The sequence below is a fragment of the Canis lupus genome, chromosome 19 (assembly GCF_011100685.1).
Source record: "Canis lupus familiaris isolate Mischka breed German Shepherd chromosome 19, alternate assembly UU_Cfam_GSD_1.0, whole genome shotgun sequence".
In the NCBI taxonomy this organism is placed as follows: domain Eukaryota; kingdom Metazoa; phylum Chordata; class Mammalia; order Carnivora; family Canidae; genus Canis; species Canis lupus.
Genome location: NC_049240.1, coordinates 34,691,233 through 34,707,886, shown reverse-complemented (window position 1 = coordinate 34,707,886; position 16,654 = coordinate 34,691,233). Strand labels below are relative to the sequence as shown.

The following is a 16,654-nucleotide window of genomic DNA, read 5'->3' as shown; positions in this document are numbered from 1 at the left end:
ATTTTAGACCTTTTCAGAAGTTGCCATGTCTTCCTTTGCTGGTGCTTTTCAGCATTTAATAATGTTTTGCTGACAGACTATTTAAAATTTTATATTTAATGGTGGCCTTATGAAAAGTTTTGAAAGAATGTCTGCTTTGTAAAACCAGAGAATACTCATCACTGACGTGTGATCTCATAATTGTTTTTATCCTTCTCTGAAACCAAGTGAAATTACTAAAGACACTAAATCATTTTTGTCTCCTTGAAACAGTCTTTCTTCCATGACTATAGTTTCTTCTCATCTGGCAGCCCTTCCTTCCACAGGATTAACATCCTCCCTGGGAGCAAGAGGAGAACCCATGTGATGAGAGCATTGCTATGCACCCAGATCATGCCAGATCCTGTACTAGGCTCTTTTGGTATGATCTTATTTAGTTCTCCAAATTATTCATATAAATAAATAAATAAATAAATAAATAAATAAATAAATAAATAAATAAATACATTTATAAAGAAATGTTTTTAAACCCACTTTAAATACTTGGTCAAGTACCAATGTGATCACAGATATTCTTTGTATGAAATGCTTCCATAGTTCTTTATAGTTAAAGGAAAGTAAAAAAAGTATTAACTCTTCAGCCTAATGTGTGAGGTCCTTTCTCAGACTTACTGATGTGTTCAAAGTACTTCTTACCTATTAGGACTTTTTCGGTTGCCACTTCTGCTCCCAGTGTTCTTCCTTATCTGAAACTTTCAAAACCTATGCATCTTTCAGCACTCAGTTAAATACCATTTCTTCTGTGGAGCCTTCACTGAATATTTCCTGCCACCCTGAAAATTCCTTCATTTGAGGCCACTTCATCAACATATAATTCTAATTTATAGTCTGTAACTTTAAACTTAGCTATTCTTTTTAAGAATGAGACTATCAAATGTGTACTTATAATTTTAGGGGCATATCCATAACAGATATTTTATAGATGTTTCTTGAATAAATGACATAAAAAATAAAAACACTCCTGAGAGTTTGGGGCAGCCTGGCAGTTAGAGCAAAGCCTTGGTGTTTTTCCATTGGGTCATCCCACAGAACACCAATGTCAGACAAGGCCACTCTGATGAATCAAGATAAAAATAAGGTGTCACTCAAACCACAAAGATGGATCATTATCCCTATCCTGGCTAACATGATTCACTGATGTTTCTTTTTCATTCATTGCTTTAGCCTCTCTTTGTTCTTGCATTCTGGATAAGAATTATTAGATACCCAACATAGAATAACCCCATTTCCTGATAGCATTTTCATATAGAACTTCTTTGAATCCTTGTCAAAATCACCTTACACAAGCCCAATTCCTATTCTAAGTCCTCCCCAACACCCTGTAATTAGATGCCCCATAATTCCCCATTATTCAGTTATCTCTATTCCTGCAGATATTTGGTTGAAGACTTAAGAGGACGAGTGAATAAATGAATGAATGAACAACTCTTACTTATGTCAGGTTAAAGGTTCTGTGTATTCAGGGATGGCATCTTTTCTCTCCATCTCAAATGTCTAGAATGAAATGGTCATAAAACAAATATGGAATGATTGAAATAGTCTTGACTCTCTTGCTACCTTTTTACCCTCCTTCTCTACAGGGATCACTTTGTGGGAGATTCAATTTCTGCCATCATTGCCATCAATTCTCTCTTATCCAGCACTGAGAATCCGTATCAGTGGATACGGATGAAAAAAAAAAAAAAAAGAAAATTTCTTTTTTTCTTTATCCCAAAGTCCTCTCAAGTCTATGTTACAAACCTTGCTTTATTTTGATTTTACTTAGCCAATATCCAAGAAAGTTCTGTGGCCTCAGAATTTGTTGGTCAAGGTACACCTGTCTAAGTGTAGTTTGAAGAACTTCAGTTCTTATCTTTATGGCCGCTGAGAAGAAGATCCCCTTTCTTACTAACTGCCTCACTTAGTACTTCACATTCTTCGCAATATTGGCAAATCCTGAATATTTTTCAGGTATAGACTAAGCACCTGATTTGCTATTCATTTAGGAGATTAGTATCTAAGTCATTTAGGGAGGCATTATTGCGACAAACCATTTGGGAAAAGTATTTCAAACATAAAGTCCTCAATGGCTGCCTATCACCAATATTTTAACAGGGCATAAAAGCCCTTTGTAAATTAGCCCCTTCTATTAGTAATATAGGTATGAGAGATAAAGTTAACAAAATAAAAATTGGATGGTTAAGTTCAATTACTGTTTTTGGAAACAAAATGATTTAAATGATAAAAACCTGTTTTGAAAGGAAAGGAAAAAATATATACAAAAATACAAGTATGATGCAGCAACTATTTAGCAACCACTTAGCAACTATTGATGCCTATCAGCACAAGTCTATTTTTTTTATTTTCCTTTTTGATAATTGGATCTCAGTCTGATATGCTTTGCATGCACTTGGAGGGAAAACACAAACACGAAACAAAACTAAGATACCAAACCACGTCCTATAGCATGATGGTAGGATAATACCAAATAGTGGATATAGAAGCTTAAGAATATGAAATTGTGAATATTGAATTCCTTCTAATATACAGAATTGACTTATGAATTGCATGTACTTCTGCCTAATATGAGCCTAACTTGACTTTGATGTAGGCAGGAATGGAAGCTTCCAGATAAACACTGGGTGAGAACCTGAGTATTGTTATAAGGTGACAAAAGAAAAGAGACACTTTTTATATGAGTCTAGGCATTTTTATTTGACAACACAAGTTATACAGTAGGTCCCTGTTTCTAGTGACCTGATGGTAAATCACCAGCAGTGCTGCCTTACATACTCTTTCTATTAGTGAGAACCAACAGGGGAGCTTTAAGAGTCCAGATGCACTCTTAGTAACTACTTCAGGAAAATGCTCCCAGACCTGGACTGTCTAAGGCAAGTTCTCTAGGGTCACCCTGCTTTTCACAGGTGTTACTGCAATGACTGATCATGAGACTTGTGCTTGAAGCCTGGGATCTACTTCCTTGTCAGTCTTAGTGAGTTTAATTAGGATGGACAGAGTATGACAGCATATTACTATAACTTCATAAAAGTTGGAACATAAAAGTCCTCAAATCTGTAGAGGGCTTTGATGCAAAATGTTTTATAAAGTACTTTATAAAAGTATGAAATATATAACTATACTGTATGGAAGTTAACATTTATGTAGCATCACTATAGCACAAAAATTTAATCAGTTCAGTGGAAAATGTGAGGGAGACTAGTTTGTTTAGAATCCCTTCAGAGGAAAAGAAAAGCTGTATAAGTAACTAAACACTTTGATTACTATTGTGTTCCAAAGCCACTGTGTCTGTAGTCTGTTGTTATTGAATTATTTTTGCCATATTTCAATAATCATATTGTGAGTATGAATTTTTGCTCCAGGTGGAAGCCAACTTTTAGCAGTGGAGTTATAGGATCAAAAATGTGTGTGCACTTCGTAAAAACTTAGTGTTAGACATTGAGAAACTGCTCAAAAAATGTTGCACAAATTTATACGACCAATTATTTTAGCTAGCACACTCAGACTGTGTGACTCGGATACCTTATACTCCCAATTTTAAAAGACCACTGATGGTAAGTTAGAATCTAAATATGTATAAAATATATCAAATCAGTCTAGCTTATTTACATTTTTACAAAGCCATACACATAAAACATAAGATTCATATTTATTTTACTATTTAATACATTTAAAATATGTTCAAGGACAGACATTTTTCCAAAGAAAACCTACATACAGCCAACAAGAACATGAAATATGCTCCACATTACTTGTCACCAGGGAAATAAAAATCAAAACCACAATGAGATACCACTTTACACCAGTGAAAATGGCTAAAATTAACAAGACAGGAAACAAGATGTTGGCAAGGATGTGGAGAAAGGGGAACCCTCTTGCACTGTTGGTGGGAATGCAAATGGTGCAGCCACTCTGGAAAACAGTATGGAGGTTCCTTAAGAAGTTAAAAATAGAGCTACCCTATGACCCAACAATTGCACTACTGGGTATTTATCCAAAAGATACAGATGTACTGAAATGATGGGGCACCTGCGCCCTAATATTCATAACAGCATAGTCTATAATAGCCCAACTGTGGAAGAAACTGAGGTGTCCTTGCACAGATGAATGGATAAAGAAGATATGTATGTATATATACACACACACAATGGAATATTACTCAGCCATCAGAAAGGATGAATATGTACCATTTACATCGACATGGATAGGACTGGAGGGAATTATGCTGAATGAAGTAAGTCCACTGGAGAAAGGTAATTATCATCTGGTTTCACTGATATGTGGAATATGAGAAAGAGTGAAAGCGATCATAAGGGAAGGGAGGAATCTGAGTGGAGAAAAATTAGAGAGGAATACAAACCATGAGAGATTCCTGACTCTGGAAAACAAACATAGGGTTATGGAAGGGGAGGTGGGGAGAGATAATATAACTAACTTAGTGATGGGCATTAAGGAGGGCAAGTGATATGATGAGCACTGGGTATTATACTATATGTTGGAAAATTGAATTTAAATAAAAAATAAAATATGTCCAATGAAAAACTGCTAATTTCAACCGTGATTTAATTCAATATAGTGATTTTTCTTTCAATCCACTTAAAATGACAAATTAGGCATTTTATGTTCAACAAATCAAAGAAAAAAATGCTCAACATGTCTTTTTCTGTAAGTATAAACTTCTGTAGCCTGGACATTCTTTGGCTTTTCAGAAACTCTCGTTGCCTTCCCTTGAGTGCTATCATTCCATAATGGCCTTAAGTGATAATCCCCATTGGTCATCATCTATAATTTTGGATTATATAACCTGGCCCTTATGATATGTATCAATAATGACACATGGCTGTTCTCCCCTGGGACTCATTAGTAAAGCAATATCATCTCTTTAGTTCAGATTTTCAGATGGGCCTTTCATTTCCTAGGTGAGGTTAACTCTGACTCTCTGTATTCTTGTAAAGTGAAGGATAATAATAAGTATAAAACTCAGTTTTATCATCCAGCATTTGAAAAATCTGAGGAGCATTTCACACTGGGAAAGCAGAGATAACTGAATGACAAGAACAATTTTAAATGACTAGGTCCATGGAGATATGGAGATAATATGAAGAAATATCCCTTAGGACACTCACTTGGAAAACATGAGTTTCCTTATTTAGACACATATTTGTAAAGTATTGATGGCTGACAGAGGTCTTTCATATCAGTGCTCTTAATCTCATCTTCATAACCCTAAGAGATGCCAGTTTCTCTCTAGTTAGACCAAGGAAGAATTTATTACATGTGTTCTTTTAGAGAGAAACAAAAGATTTATGGAAATGTTTCAATGGGACTATTAAAAGAAACCCTTAAAGACTCAGTGGACTGTTTCTTTCCTAAAATAACAAAACACCATCTGTCAGACAGAATTTGTGTGGAAAGAGAATAATAACTTCATTTACTACATACACCAGGAGAACTGATAAATCTTCTTGGGGTCATGGATGTTTTTTGGAATAGTTTCAATTTAAATTTTATTTGTGAAGATAGCTGTTAGGAAGCATGTTGGAGGCAGTCAGTGGTGTGTCATCATGTTGCCGGCTGTTCACAGCACAATGTAAGAGAGAATATTGAATGTGTAAGATAAGAAAACTGGACCAGAAGCAAAGGCCAGGAAGACTGGAATTTTGACCCAATTTCCCGAAGAGCCTAATATTAGGAATTTTTTATGTAAAAGAATAGGGGAAAGAAATGAGGAGTGTTGGATACGTTAGGTTCAATTTATCTTACTCTTTGTGTTGTCTTTTAAAATCATGATACTAGCAACACTGGCAAGTACGAATTGTTGATAATTTGTTTTCAGGGAACTCATTTCCACAGGAGAGATATTGAACACATAATATAAGCAAGGCAATGGGCTAAGTAATGGTGATACTCAGATAAATTTGATATAATCTCTATTCTTGAGGTACTTACTCATAAAATAGTGTAGAAGCCAGACAACTCAAGCAGGCTATCCCAAGGAAATTTATTGCTTTAACCTATAGAATCATATGTATTATAGGAGCATTATACTTCACTCAACCCAGAACTTTAGAGAATGTTGATACCTGAACTGAATATGAAGGGCAAATGTAACTATGTAGGTATATTAGGGTTCTCCAGACAAACAGAACCAAAAGGCTATAAATACATATACATGTTTATTATAGAAATTGGCTTAGTCGAGGCCAAGAAGTGCCACAATCTGTCATCTGGAAGCTGGAAAGCCAGGAAAGGTTGATGATGAAATTCAGTCCAAGTCTGATGCCTAGGAAGCAAAGGTATTTGAATTTGAAAGCCTGAGAACTAGGAGCACCAATGTCGGAAGGCAGAAGATTGGGTATCTCAGCTCAAGCAGACAAAAGAGAATTCACCCTTCCTCTACCTCCTTCTATTCAGGCCCTCAAAGGACTAGATTATGCTACTTAAATTGGGAAGGGCCATCTTCTTACTCAATTCACCAATTCAATTGCTAATCTCTTCCTTCATAGACACACTGGGAAATAATGTTTTACCATCTACCTAGGCATCTCTTGGCCAAATAAAATTGACATAAAAAGTTGTCACAGAAGTGAATAACTGGTGTGATAGGAAGAGGCAATGCCACAAGTAGGCCACCACCTCCTTCTTATAATCATAGTCACCATGACACAAGTAATAATAATGATATTAATAATAATAATAGTTTATATTTAGCACTTACTTCTTAAGTGCTTTATAAATATTATTTCATTTAATTTTCTAAGCAAATTTGGAAGTTAGGGGCATTAATATTCCCAATGAAATATAGTGAATTTAAAGAAGTTAACTGGTTAGGATTTATTTAAATAGATTTATTTAAATCTATGCAGCTTGACTCCAGAATATGAATTCAAAAGCACTGTACTATACTGCTTTCTGTATGTATCATGTGTATGTGTGGGGATAGGTTGGGGTAGAGGAGGGTGGTTAGCAATTTGCTATAAGGTAGAGTGTGGGTGTGGTGGGAGATAGGAGTGGAGAGGTAGATAGGTCATAATGAACTTGTTGGGAAAAAAACAAAACAAAACAAACAAAACAAAAGGCAAACAGGCCCAAAATTGAGTCGTTTGCTGCCACACTAGCCAAAGGACTTCAATGAAGCTTCAACCTCTCTCAGAAATGTGCCCTTTAAATGGTCAATCTGGTGTTTCCTGAGTGGTACCGGTGATATAATCTGCATAATATGACCCCTGTCGTAGTCCCCTTCTCCCAAAAGATGTTCACCTGGCCTGAAACAATCTTTTCATTTGCTAAGAGCTTCCTTACCACACCTTCCATCTGTATAAATCTTTCATTTTGTACAACTTTTTAGAGCACTTGTTTATTTACTAAAAGGAATACTACCCAGTTCATGAATCATTGAATAACACCAATTAGGTCTTCAAATTTATCCAATTGAACTTATGTTTTTTAAAAATAGATTTGGTGGCAGCAATGAGATCGAAGTGAACTTCTGTCAGCATTTGGGGACAATGAGAAGGGACACCCTGAGAAGACTTTTGAGTTCATGGTCTTTCCCACCATTTCCTGGAGCTATTGGTAAGTTCCTCTCAGTTTGAGCTTTCCTCTCTTTGGTTAAGCTCTAGGCCTAAATGGATTTCAAGTCCAGGGCTTGGTGGGTCATTCTGAGCTGGCAGATGTTCCCTTCAACAATCTGAGTTTCTAGCATTTGGTTCAGTATGGAATTCTCCAGTCTTTAGAATCCAGTCCATAGTCTCTGTTTACTAATACATGTTGGGAACTGTTGGTGTCTGGCCAGAGTTGGACTGGGTCTAATTTAAGAACTGGATTGAGTGTAGTTTAGGCTGGATAGGGTCCAGAAGGAACCTATGAATAAAATTTGTTTAAATGGGATCCTTTATATTCAAAGAGTTGAGCACTCTTCCTTTATACTAAAATAATTCACATGCCAAAGAGCACATTTGGGGGTGGCATATTTTCCTCTCCTATAGTCCAAGAAGTTTCACAGTCCTGAAGTTAACTTGGTAGATTTTTTCATTTAATAGATCAGTTAAACTCATTTCAGAAGGTGATGATGCAAAGTTAGGCTGGTGGTTCAAGTAATCACATATTAAATAAGAGACATTTCCATGGAAAAAAAAAGAAAAACGATGATTAATGATTGAAGCAAATTATAAAACAATTTCTGAGTTCTGAGCCAGTCAAGAAGATTTCTAGATGTCAGAGGCAAAGTTTTTTTTGTTTTGTTTTGTTTTTTCGTTTGAATGTCTGTGATGATGTTAACAGGTGTTCAAGTAAACTTTCTGAGTAGCCCAACAGCAGCTGGTACAAAGATTATCCATATATGAGTGTTGTGGCTATCTGTAAAATTTATGTCAAGTTGTTCATATTCAGTTTGCAGGGCTTCAAGAAAAAAAGGCAATTTTAGTTCTCTAAATCAGAAGGGTAGAAAAAAATTGAGAATGATATTTTGGAGAGTTGTATCCAAACATGGAGGGAACTAAAAGAATTCAGAATCTAGTTCAGTTTATAATGGACAATATCCACCAAGTTATGCTATTAAAACATAATTTTTTATTGTCATAATCATCCTAATTTCTATCAAAAATAGCCAAAGTAAGACTACTTTGCAAAATAAGTTTGGTTTCAATAAGTTTGGCCTGATTATTTGTATAAGTGTGGCAAAAATATTGATTGATCATATAACTCTTTTAAACCTACTTTGCTAGAGGGACACCTGGGTTAAGGTTGGCTAAGCATCAGTTAGTTAAGCATTTGCCTTGCTCAGGTCATGACCTCAGGTCCTCCCTGCTGAGCACGAAGCCTGCTTCTCCCTCTCCCTCTCCTTGCCACTCTGTCTCCATGTGATCTCTCTCTCTCTGTCAAATAAATAAATGAAATCTTTAAAAAAAAAAAAAAAAAGTCACGCAGCCCGGGTGCCTCAGTGGTTTAGCACCACCTTCAGCCCAGGGCCTGATCTTGGAGACCCAGGGTCCAGTCCCACATCGGGCTCCCTACATGGAGCCTGCTTCTCCTTCTGCCTGTGTCTCTGCTTCTTTCTCTGTGTGTTTCTCATGAATAAATAAACAAAATCTTAAAAAAAAAATCTACTTTGCTGGACCTTATTATAAGGAATCTCCAGATTGAACTTCTATCAGCCTCATAATGCTGAGAGGCCAAGCTAAATACGTGCTCAGATTTTGTCTGCAATACAAATAGATTTGGGTTAATTCCTCTCTTTTGAGGTTCCTGTACCTGCCACAAGTGACCTTATTTACTCACCTGGTAAGGCTGCTGGGAATTCTGTAAGCAAGTATCAGACCAACGTATCCAAGGAGCTTCTTTGGCCCATAAAACCAACCTTAGTTCTTTAAAGCTGTTCTGGTCATACCTGAGTACATGTACATCTCTCTCAAATACGACATTCCAGTCAAAAGTTGGTAATATCACCACTCTTTCCAATTGGATTCTTTTACAAGGATAACAGATTCTTATTGAACTTATGCAAATAAACATATTGCCATGAAAAAAAAGAATATTCAGTGACAATTTCTGGATTCTGGAGTGATCAGCTGGGGAGAGAGAGATAATTGTTTCCATTCTGCTTACAAATGTATAATTTACCAAATTGCAAGCCATAGTTGGCTTAAGAGAAAAAGTATCCTCATATATGGAAAACAAAACATTAAAAAGCAACAGTAGTGTTTCAAACAAAAAATTTTAACTTTTAAAAAAACCGTAATTTCTAGTAAGAACTAAGAAGTAAGCAATTGTGAACCGTGTATTACATTAGCACTCTTTAGGTTGGCAAATTTATAAATACATTCCATAATTTCCAGAAATGTGTTTCTTCATATACAATCTATCAGTAAAGCATAAAACATGTTTATGGACAGACCCAAATTTATCTTTAGCTTCTCTGAAATAAGGAAGCCAAAAGTGGATAAACCTATGCTCAGGAATGAATGTTAATCATTATTTTACCTTATTTGGAAATGGCCCAAGATATTCCACAAATTTTCATCATCTTAGTTAGCAAAACTCTAAGTCTCAGGTAACCAAAAAGATTTTGGAAATTATTTTAAAGTACACATACCATAAAAACATGTATTTTACTAAAAGGCTCACTTAAAAATTTTAATCACAGTTGCATTTATTTCAATTATCTATTCCCAACAACTGTGTTCAGGTTACTCACAAAAGCTTCATGAGTTATTAGACAAAATCGACCATCATTTAAGTTATTTTTTTTTTTTTACTGGAAACTTTTGCAACAGAAATAATATGAATTTATTTAAGTAATAAATCCAGGTGGAGGGATCCCTGGGTGGTGCAGCAGTTTAGCACCTGCCTTTGGCCCAGGGCGCGATCCTGGAGACCCGGGATCGAATCCCATGTCGGGCTCCCAGTGCATGGAGCCTGCTTCTCCCTCTGCCTGTGTCTCTGCCGTTCTCTCTCTCTCTGTGTGACTATCATAAATAAATAAAAATTTAAAAAAAATCCAGGTGGAATTTTAGAAAGTGAGACATGTCTATTTTGTTTATTTATCTTAATTCTTTAAAAATTTTTATTTAATTTTTTAGAGAGAGAGAGCACAAGCAGAGGGGAGAGTGACAGAGAGAGGGAGAAGCAGACTCTCACTGAGGAGGGAGCCCGATCCAGGACTCAATCCCAAGACCCTGGATCATGACCTGAGCTAAGGCAGATGCTTACCCAGCTGAGCCAGCCAGGCACCCCAAACATGTCTACCTGAAATTAACTTTGATATTGACTGTTTTGCCAGATCATGTGAACCTGAAATTCACTTGAACTAAATTTCTGCTTTATTTTTGAGAATGTTAGTATAAGTGCTTAATTTTCTTTAAGCCACTTAAATAGGGCTATTTTACAAAGCGATTTCGGCAATACCATCCCAAGGCAGAAAAATATATTATCTATAATGTAGATGTATGTAGAAACGAACACAGAGATCTTAGAGCTTCTGTAATACAACAATATAAAGCTCACTAATTCATAAATAACAGCTGGAATAAATAAATTCACTCAGATGGCTAAAGATTTTTTACTATTTGTGGAGAGGACTTTTAAGATTTGTTGTCCCTGGAAGTAATCTTAAGGAGGCTATAGTCTAAAGTTTGAACAAGAGAGTCATTTTTGTAGTTTGTATTTTTTAAAAGTCCTCTTTTTTTAAAAAAATTCTTTTAGTCTCAGGTGAGTGTGGGCATTGTTTAGATACTTCTTAGGATGTTTATAATTCAAAGACATGGAAAGATTTATAGCTTTAAGGGTCAGAAAAAGAATGGAAGTTCCTGCAAGGACTTTGGTTTCCTAAGGCCAATACTTTGCAAACCTTTTGAGATAAATAAGGGAGCTTTTAGGATTGATAAGAAGGAATATATGGACTTTAGATTACTTCTAGACTTGTGTTTTTAAGTTTTGCAAGTATCTGTAAGATAAGGGAAGTTGCTTTCAAGTATTTTCTTCTTTTCTTAAATGGAGGATAACTATACTTCCAATGTCCTGATTTTTTACAGTATCTGCAAATGTCTGAAGGCAAATAGGAAAGGGTCTGAATGGACTTTGAGTTTTGTTCTAAGTCTAGTTTCTGCTCTTCTGCCTTATTAAAGGAGTACCTAAGGCTAATTGTTAAACCAATAAGAGATCGTTCAGGATGAAAGTGCTCAAATTTTTTTTTCCCCAAATATAGCCAATTTAAAGGATTCATCCTCTGGCTATTGACAGTTAGGATCTTATTAATCTTGCAAGCAACTCAAACCAATGAGATTTTATGACTTACCTGTGGACTCAGAAGGCATCCTCAAAGATTTTATGACTTACCTGTGGACTTAGAAGGCATCCTCAAAAGAGAGTGCAAATAATGGAGCCCTTACAAGATCCAGAAATCACTCCCAAAGTTAGCCTAACTAAGCAAAAGGCCTTCACTGTCAAAGGCATAAGATGCCCCGCCACAGATCCATTAACCCGTGACACTAGACAGATGCTACTGGAATGGGACTTTCCCAGCATTATCAAGACAATGAAGGTAGAAATGCCAAAGGTCCCTTATGGACCACAACTACTTATGACAACCTGCCCTGAAAACTGGAACCGTTGGACAAAGGGATACCAATAAAAAGTCCAGGTGTTCCTTATGCTTCTGACCAACCAACTTATTGGATACACAGCGTATTTAGCTGTCCACCAGACACATGCTGGTATATGCACCCTTTGGTGAAGACCAGAAAAAACATTCTCACTGGTCATAAAGCCAAGCTCTCAAGACATAGGACAAAACGAAAGAGAAACCTCATCCAGCTTTCTTTATATGAACATTAACAACTTAGCTAAGCTTTGAGTCTGTCAGAACCAAAATGACACCTAGGAAGGATGGCAATGGGTTATGGGGTTGGAAATTATGTGGTGTTTTACAGTGTACCTTATTACACGAACATTTTCTTGACTTCAGCAGGTGATCTAGTGTTAATCTAACCCATCCTGTGACCAACTTATCCTAACATGAGAGTCTTTGGTTAGGTGGCAAATGCTCTTTCAGCTCTTAAGTGTTTCATCCATGCCCACCAATTTTGTGGCTTTTGCTTCCAAGATGCCCCTTAGCAGTAGCCTTTATCACATGTACACACTAAACCACAGAATAGTTTGTTTAAACAGACACTGGTCTGGTGAGAACTGTGAACTAACCACTCTGTGAGGCTCAAATAGCAGACCTGTTATGGCCTATGCCTGTGTTCTATGCTATGGTTTTTCCTCCTCATGATAATACAAAAACAAAGAAAAACAGTAACCGTCTCTAGAAGGAAATGAATTAGTCAGACCAAGAGTGCTCTACCAAATTTACCAGAGCTGCAAAGCCAAGGAACTATTTCCACAGACATTTTCTTCTCCTAATCTAAATTTAGAAAAAAAGAGAAAAAAGACGGTCACCACTTTCATTTTCATTGGACCCCACAGACAGAGATTGAGAAGTTGATATGGTAAGAAGTCTTACCTCCTGCCAGCTTTTATCAGATGTCCCAGTATTTCTCAGCTGCAGCAGAGTCAAAGCAATGTCCAGCCAGGAAAATTTATCCTACTGACTATACCTGTTGAGGAGGAAAAATATTCCTCTATTCTTTGTGATTCTTCTGGCTGATTTAAGAATTACATTAAGATGAAACATTACAGGAGAAAATCAAATTTAATTACATATGTATAGGAAATCCTCATAAATATGAGAGATTCTAAAGACAGGCAAAATGAGGTATATATGTCATCGTGGATTGAGAAATGGTAGGGGTCTGGGCCCAAAGGGAAGGAAGGCAATCCACAGGAAGAGTAGGAGTAAATATTTGCTAAACAAATGTTTGCTGGACCACACAGAAACAATGGGGCAGGAAGAGAAATTAGTAAACAGACATTTCTAGGTTCTTCCCTATACCACATCTAATTCATATTATAATGTGGTTATCTCTGATGATAGTTCACTTCCTAGAACATATCCTCTATCTAAATTCTTTAGTTAGCTATGGGAGAGGCAAAAAAGAAAAATATCTTAAGTCTTCTGTTTCTTAAAACAGCTCTAGTCAGATGACAGTAGTTTCCTCCTTACCCGAAATAGCCACATGCCAAAGAGACATATTTTGGGGTAGCCAGTTTTGATCCCATTAAGTAACTTTTTCAAATCCTGTGTGGATTTCAAGATTCAGCTCCAGTGTGGCCCCCTTCATGGAGTCTTCTCCAGCTGTTCATTTTTTTATTTTGCTGGTCTGGTTTTGATTAAACCAGACAGTTTAATCCTGAATGATCCTTTCATGTATTAGTTTTCATAAAAATGTGATAATGTTGTTTTTTTTTTAAATGTGATAATGTTGTACACAGGTTTCAAATATATGTAGGTTTCAAATCTCGTACAATTCAAGATTTTTTTTATTAATAGAATATATGCAATCAACAAACTATTAAATTGTAATCCTGATTGTCAAACAATGTAGAGGTTAGGGGTGCCAACCCCCTGTGCATTGGTAAATCTGCTCATAACTTTTGACTTCCCCAAAACTTAACTATTAATAGCCTACTGTTAACAGGAAACCATACTGATAACATAAATATATTAACACATATTTTGTATGTTATGTGTTATACACTATATTCTTATAATAAAGTAAGCTAGGGAAAATAAAGTGTTATTAAGAAAATTATAAGGAAAAGTACATTTACAATACCATATGTATATTTATTTAAAAAAAAAATGCTATCATAGGTGGGCCAAGCCTAACTGGGACAGAAGCATACCGAGGGCTGGCTCCAGGAGGCAATGTTCTGCGGCACCGTGACCTTGGCTCAGCAATAGCAGCTGTGGAGTGGGCCTGAGGGTGGCAGTAGCAGCCAGGAAGCACATTACACCTGTCCTAACCTCAAGGTAAGACAACAGACTGTGGCCATTGGCAGCTGCCACATGTGAGTATGCTGGCCTCTGGAGGCTGAAGGGTTGGGGTGCCCCAATGAGGATGAGTTTGTGCCTGGCCCATAGGGGCCCAAGGACGAAGGCTTGCCCAGTATAGCCCGCAAGCCAAGCACGCAAAGGAGTTGGGGAGCAGGAACACTGGGGACAGAAGGCCCCCGGCACAGAACCATCCCTACCCTCCGAGCACATTCCTCTGCTTCAGCCCAGCCTCCGGCCTACCAGCCTTGGGATCTTAAGTTGACCACCCTCTGGGCACATGGGTTACCAGGAGCCGTGTTCAGTCTAGGGACCCCAGGAGCTGTGGAAATTCCCAGTAGAACCCCCAAATACTCAAAAGGCACTGGGTGTAACCTTTGTGTTCAGTTGCCTTTGATACAGTCTGGTGGAGGCTGAGGTGGGCAGTTATAAATAAATATCTTTTGTCTTTTGCTGTCAAGTCTTAAAAAACAAAAAACAACTCCATATAAGTAGACGTGCATGGTTCAAACCCATGTTGTTCAAGGGTCAGCAGTATTTCTCAGTGTCTGTTCCTTAGGAACTTCCTAAAGGATATTAATAAGCATTTCATAGCAATGAAAGAAAAACAATTCTAAAAATGAAAGCTTTTTTCATGATAGGATTTCTCAGATTGTTTAATATACTGTTGTACATTATGACTATACTAGATAGGATCAATCTGTCTAGCTAGCTAGCTATTCAATACATATTATCTTTTTACCTAGTCTAATTCATAAACTTTTTTTCCCTCAGAACATTTGGAGAGACTTTTTCTTTGGAGTACATTTGATATATGTTGAGGACTCTTTGAGGACAGTGAGCACATTTGCTATCGTTTCAGTCATTGCACTTAGGTACCCAATTAAGTTCCAAGTGATTAGGGAAGTAAGGGGACTGAGATAACATTTATTGAGTCCTAAATAGGTACAATGTTCTATGCTAAAGACTTTATATTTGTGGGTCTAGTTAATCTGTGCAACATTCCTATATTATCTTTAGTATTTACCACATTACATGGTTGAGGACACTAAATTCAAACAGTAATTTGCCCAGTGTTGCACAACTGAGAGTTGTCAAGTTTGGATATAATCACAGTTTATGAAATGTTTAGTGTACCTGCTACTTACTTCATTTCTGTTATTATTTATATTCCATAAACAGCCAGGCAGGACTTTAGGTAGTAGTTGATTTTTCATGATTTGTATATATTTTATGAGTAGCACGAGAAAGGTTAGGTTAGGTAATTAACCCACTTAAGTAAGTTAACATGGGCAAACCTCCATAGGAATTTAGTAATTGCTGCTATAACTATCAATTTTGTAATGAAAAAGAACTCATATCACTGCATTATTTTCCATTTCAATATTTAGAGGCCATAACAAGCACAAAACATTTCCTGGGGATTAATGACCATCTGAAGTTAACTGTCCTCAACTCTTTCTTAGGCCATCTACTCCTTCCTATTTGTCATTAATTCCTTAAGAACACCACACATTTGAATTGCTATTTTTGAACCAAGAGACTTGAACATGCTTTTGGGTGGACACACTACAAAGGGTCATTATTAAATCTTTTTCTTTGGCCATACACTTGTTTAGAATTCAAAGATGCCAAGTCAGTGCTGATGACTGTAAATATTTGAGAAACATATTATTGTTGATATTTAGAACATTATATCACCCTACAGTTTTTCCCTAAACCTTTGTACTGCAGAAAAGAATATTTCCGTGATCTACTGAAATGGTCAGATGACAGTAATTTCCTCCTTATAAACCACACAATCTCCTCTAATAGAGATAGTAAAGAGGTTTATACCTATCCTCCAAATAATAGTGCATCTTGGAATATTTTCATAGTAAATGTTAGTATAAATTTATGTTCACAAATGCAAAAACTTTTCCAGCAACAGACAGATGCCCTTTGTGACTTAGTTGGCTTTCAATGGCAAGCCATATCTGATTTGTGGTTCTTTATCTTTCTACAAATTAGCAGAATGTGTCAGAGAGGGTTTACAGTACTCTATATACTAAGGTAGATAAGGGGACAAGAAAAATATCAAGCCAGATCATTCCTGGAAGCTGTTGACTGAGAGCTAAATATACTAATCTACTAAAAATTATAGTTTGATGAACATGTTCCTGTTTATCTTTGAAAAAGTCACTA

The 16,654-nt window shown here is 36.5% G+C and overlaps 1 long non-coding RNA gene across 16 annotated transcripts in view; it reads left to right on the top strand.

Moving 5' to 3' along the window:
* LOC106560027 overlaps nt 1-16,654 on the top strand; it is a 141,660-nt gene that overhangs the window by 5,796 nt on the left and 119,210 nt on the right. For all 16 annotated transcript variants that reach the window (XR_005374134.1, XR_005374131.1, XR_005374133.1 and 13 more), the window contains exons 2-3: nt 7,493-7,611; nt 14,291-14,449. This is a non-coding gene — a long non-coding RNA (uncharacterized LOC106560027). The remainder of the gene's footprint in view (nt 1-7,492; nt 7,612-14,290; nt 14,450-16,654) is intronic.